General features: G+C 39.5%; 1 long non-coding RNA gene across 1 annotated transcript; it reads left to right on the top strand.

Annotated features, from left to right (window-relative positions):
• The first annotated feature begins 2,242 nt into the window (after window positions 1-2,242).
• Window positions 2,243-4,366, top strand: LOC124279511. The gene is made up of 3 exons (XR_006899393.1): window positions 2,243-2,325; window positions 2,613-2,698; window positions 4,313-4,366. It is a non-coding gene; the product is annotated as an uncharacterized LOC124279511 (long non-coding RNA).
• Window positions 4,367-5,775: the final 1,409 nt, after the last annotated feature.

Genomic DNA, 5,775 nt, shown 5'->3' with positions numbered 1-5,775 from the left:
GTGCACAGGGTTGTGTACTGTACACTAGGGGTTGTGACAACACTGAAAGGGTCTGCACACAAAGTTAACTCCAAGGCTTTTACACCCGGTCACAGGTGGGCTCGATCCCGTCACCCTCAACCTCTGTACCAGACAATCCATTGATCAACAGCATGGGCATCGATCTGCGCAATTGGGAACCGATGACATGTGTCAACTTCAGCCAGCGGAGCCTGACAACCCGATCCCGTTAGTCGCCTCTTACTACAAGCATGGGTTACTGAAGGTTCATTCTAACCCTGACCTTCACGGGTCCACTGGGAGTAGCTCATGACTATAGCAAACCTGTTGCTAGGCTCTCGTCACACGGCATTGCTGTACCCATTGATCTTGCAACAAAACTGAACAAAGAACCACCCATCTCTAAAACGCCGTGGATTCCAAATGATATCCCGTGCTTCAAATAATCAATAAACACCCGGAAACTGGCCGACACACGATATTTAAGAAATACAGTTCGCTCTACTCACCACATAAAGTGTAATAAAGCACACTTTCGCCCTGAACTATTATAGTTAAAGCACGAGGACGCTTGCTGACATTCCACGATTGCATGATGGAATAAACATTGCGAACGTTTCCGTATCGCTGTAAAATTGTGAGTGGAACTGATTATTACGTTATCTGTCGGAAAACATAAACGTAATGTTTCCACCAGTGATGTTAGCTGAGTGAAGCAACTGCAAACCTAGACACGGAATGCAAAGGAGTAGTTTACTGTAGGAGGCTGTACGAGGCGATGACAACTCACCTGCATCGTCTCGTCGGTTACATTGTGATGTAATGCAGAAGTGTTCTATTACGAGGGGCATACGAGTACTAGAATTGCGCAGTGACGCCAATACATTGTGACGTAACGCAAACAGTGTACATTATCGTCTTATAAAGTACCGTCGACGCCTTTGATTTTCACCGAAGCATCTTAGAATTATCAACATTGTAAACACAAAAGTAAAACCAAAAGGCCCACATGGCACATCGAGTACGGTACATTGAAGTGTCCCTCAGCTGGCCGTTTCAGCTGGTTCCCATGGTAGCGCCTTTGAACTGCTCATTTGTGACGTTATTCCGACTTAACGTCACAATATGATTTTAATCACACCACCACTGCTTACTACGCTACAATACAATATTATTACATATTGTGTGCTATATTTGTACGTGTTAATACGCAGCGAATAGTCTTGCTGGGAATCGAATACTAGTACTATCTGATCATGTTTTCAACCAACCACATTAAAGAACACAGTGACTTTTGGTTTACATTTGTGCTTTCACGCATAAAATATTAGAAGCTATTTATGTTCTATCTCTGTATCATGCTCTTTCACGTAGGTTGCTGCAAATGGCTACTTTGGGTTCAAGTGGAGCTCCACCTACAAGTAGTATCCTTTTTCTCACGCACAATCAGCCGCAGTGAGATAAAGCAGACATGTTAAGCCTTAGAACTTTATAGTCGGTAGATGCGATACAACTGAGGCAGAACCATCTTATTATTTTAGTATATGTTATTATCATAAAATATGTTTTAATGGAATATAACCATGAAAAATATAAATAAATCTAATTTTCAAAATGTGTGACGCTTTTACTGATTCGCTTCAAATCACCTGGTAAGTCCACGATATCATGGTATACTTTAACTAGTATAACCTGTCTTATGTTTTCTTCTCTCGCAGTCTGCTTCACTTAACGGCTTTCAGGAGATGATTTAATTCGTCAATACTTTTTAATGGATTGAGCTATGAAGAGATACGCATAGTTCTAGATGTAAGACACAGTTTCTCCATCGGGTCTCGTATTCCTTATGAATGTCAACAAGTTAATAATATAAAGTGTAAGCAGAAATATCTGCATGTAAACATATCATGAATATTTAAAAAAGCAACGGTATTCATAAATGTTACATGAATTATTACATATGTTGTGTTACATTCCCTTTGATGTTTTTGTGCACATCTGTAGTAACAAACTGTTATGTACAATATTAGGTGAGTGTTTCAATATTGGTATCAACCAAATTGAACTATCACTTTTCCTTGTTCATATTTCATCTGCAATTGAAGTATATTTTTATTCGTTGTTTTTACATGTCTTCACATAAATTGCGTTTATGGTATTGTATGTCATGTTGTAAACATTGTTGCATATTGTAAGTAAATGACAGTTATGAAAAATAAGTATCATTCCTCCCAGTATTCAAGTCAACTGAAGCGACTGTTAAGAAGAATGAATTTACGTCGTCGTGGTGCTTCAAATATCCAAGTGGTCCGGCGAGCAGTACAGGTACATGTACCGCCAAGATTCTATTTATACATTGCATAATTATGTTCTTTACATTATGATACTATATCATCTGTTTTCACAACGTGAATGAAAACATGGTGTAAAGATCACACGCAGTCGTGTTAACAGTCCTGAAATCAGTAAGACACAGGTAATTGTATCCATGTGAGTTCCGCATTCAAGTTTCTATATGAAATATTATAAACTGAACTAATTGAGAAACAATATTTTGTATCAGTGCTGTCACATCAAGTACACCGTTTTACAGTTAGTTTTCATCGTTGCAGGAAGAACTAAATGGCAGTGGTGCTTATCTCGGATGTAGGTCAATGCGGTCACGGCTGCAGTCGTCATATGGCCTATCAGTACCAAGGTATGCAGCAAAATGTTAAAACTTGAATTTGGAATACCTTAAGTATTAACATGAATATCAGGTACATCAACTACCCGATATCGATATCATTTAATAACGATCATGTCCCTTCTACTGATTTTCCCACATGAACTTGCGATAGGTAATGAAACCAGTTAAACTGCTCCCTCATCTGGTTTATACTAATATTTAAATCTATGCAAAACACTTACTACACAACACTGCATCACAAGGGGTATTATTGATAATCACCATGAATTTATATTACAAAATCATAGCATAATGTCTTTATAGGAATAAGTGAATATGGCACTCTCTAGGGAAGGTTATGAAAAAAAAAAATGGATGTTTTATAATAAAATATCATGCTTATGCATTGATCTTTTCGGGGAGGTTTGTGAAGAAACTGTACAAACACATGAAGAGGGTCAACCGCAAAATTGAATGGCATTTAGACTGGGTCATTATTTTCATTTCATTAGTGCATCAAAAACCTTTCACCTCGATCAACTAGTGCTGTATACTTGACTTGATATTTGGCGAATATATCTTGTGTATGAAATCCTAATGTTACTTTATATTGTATTTGGGGTGTTGGTAGCTTAGTGGTTTAAGCGTTCGCTGATGGTCCGTGTTGAATTCCTCCACATGGGTGCAGTGCTGAAGTACTGAAATAATATGTATAAAAAAATATTGAAAGTTTACAAATTAAAGAAATGTCTTAGAAGAGTTTCCTATTCCGAGGAGTGAGAGAGGAGTGAGGAGTGAGTTTGGCTTTACGTCGCTTTTAGCAATATTCGAGCAATATCACGGCGAGGTACACATGGGCTTCACACATTGTACACGTAGGATTCGAACTTGGGTCTTCGGCGTGACGAGCGGAAGCTTTAACCACTAGGCTACCCCACCGTCCCTTTCTAGTCCTAACTTATGGATAATCCAAAGTAATCTGACTTTTAAGATTCACTCATAAGTGGAATAATATGGCTGCAACACAAATCGTGAAAATACTGTTTCTGCTGGTCGATTTCTTGACCCATTACCAGAAAACTGTAGAAAACAAACTTGTAAACTTGGAATCCAGTTTGGCTACCAGTCAACAAAGTCGGAGAACACCTAAAACTGTTTGGGGCATATGAAGCTGCTGAACTTGCCAAATATCACGGGACCATTATCAAATTATATCGGTCACGAGGTATGGACACTCTGCGAAAGGCCCCTTTAGCCATTCTGGTTGGGAGTCGTAATCAAAAGAAACAGATATAAAAGAAAGGGTCCGATCTGTCACGAGCTGTATCTCCCTTTGTATTAGTCTCAACAGTGTTTGGTATTGCGCGTACCAAGGTTGTCTTTCTCCCAACACTCAAGTGTTATGAATACTTAGCATTACACCACTGCTCCATGCTATATTTTGCGGTATCACGTGCCCGCACTTTTAGCTTTTTAGAACAAAAGCGCTTATGCACGGCCAGGGTATCAAAGCCTCCACCGTTCACCCTCCTACATCACGGAGGCGGTAAAGATGTGTTGGTTATATTATACATGAGGTGGAAATTGTTCTTTATATAAACATAACTTTCTCCCAAACCTTTAAATCTTTAAATAAACTTTCAGAGATACAGTCCTCCAGCTTCAGCGTGAGTTAGACCCAGAAGGTGTGGAGATGAGATCCGCCATCGACTATCAAGGCGTGTCTACACTAACAAAGGACCCAATTATCTCGTCCATATCGACGGCTATGATAAATTAAAACCATTTGGTTTTGCAATTCAGGGGGCCATATGCGGGTAAAGAAACTCCGTTACCTAAATCAATGCTTTCTATTCAAGTCCATACTAGAAGAGTAGATCCATTGGAGATCATTGTCATGTAGTTGTCGTTTTGAGAATACTCCAATAGTCCTTTCCTAAACCGCAAGCCGCACGCAAAAGAAACGCATACTTTGGCGGTTAATCTCTCAGCATTATATTCGTTGAGGGTTTTTTCAGATTCTCCAGGAGAATATTGTGGCTGGAAGTGTCTAACACGAACAACAATCCATACGTTGTTGCCTCTTACTTCTGGAATTATATTGAAACGGTGCAAGGTAAGTATTCTTTATAAGCATCAGTAATTGTGCAGAATATATGGCAACATCAGATCACATAAATCATTTGTTATAGATAGGTTAGTTACAGTACAACCCGAAATTATTGAGAATTTAAAGATTGTTATTTTAATATTTTTCACTCATTACTCGCGTATTAAATGTGAATATTAGCAGAACATAACCCAGATTTAAAAACAGGTGAACAGTTAGTATTTTGTCAAATCACCATGGGCAGCAATGCAGGCTTGAATGCAGCAGGGCATACTACTGATCAAAGAAGTTAGAAAGTCGTGGTCCATGATGTCCCAATATCGGACCACCTCTGCTTTCATTTCAGCAACATTTGTCAGATTTGTCTTATTGACACTTTCCTTCCATAATTCCCCAAACATTTTCTATTGATTTTGGGGTCAGGGCTCTAGCTTGGTCAATCTAATAATGTCAAATTTGGGGTCCGAAACCAGGCCTGTGAATGCTTTGAACGAAGTTTTGGGTCGTTGTCCTGCTGGAAAATCCAAACATTTCCATAGAACACGTGAGCAGATGGAAGTAAATGTCCCTCGAGAATATCTTATCTGTGTACAGCCTACTGTTCATATTCCCTTCAAATGCACAGAGAGGCGTTGCCCCTAACAAGGATATGCCATGCCCCACACGTTAAATGTGAAACTGAGGGCTTCCTTTGGCTGCTCAGGACCAGTCACTTCCCACTCGCAATCGCCTAAATGTGATTCTTAAAGAAAATATCAATATCAAATGTCGACTTTGCAATGAATTCACGTAGACTGTCCAACACCTTGTCAGTGGATGCCCTTCCTTGGCACAAACATCATATCTTAAACGACATGATGGCATGGCTCGTTGCTTTTACTACCGTCTCCGACATGCCTGTGGCTTTGACTCCGAGGTCCATCCATGGTACGACACTGAACATGTCCAGGGCGTCATGGAAAATGATGCTTCTCAAACTTCTCTGAACAGGCCCATA

Source organism: Haliotis rubra, unplaced genomic scaffold (genome assembly GCF_003918875.1).
Source record: "Haliotis rubra isolate DU_JTF1 unplaced genomic scaffold, ASM391887v1 Scf2508, whole genome shotgun sequence".
Lineage (NCBI taxonomy): Eukaryota > Metazoa > Mollusca > Gastropoda > Lepetellida > Haliotidae > Haliotis > Haliotis rubra.
Note: the sequence above shows the minus strand (reverse complement) of the source record. Positions and strands in the feature narration are given on the sequence as shown.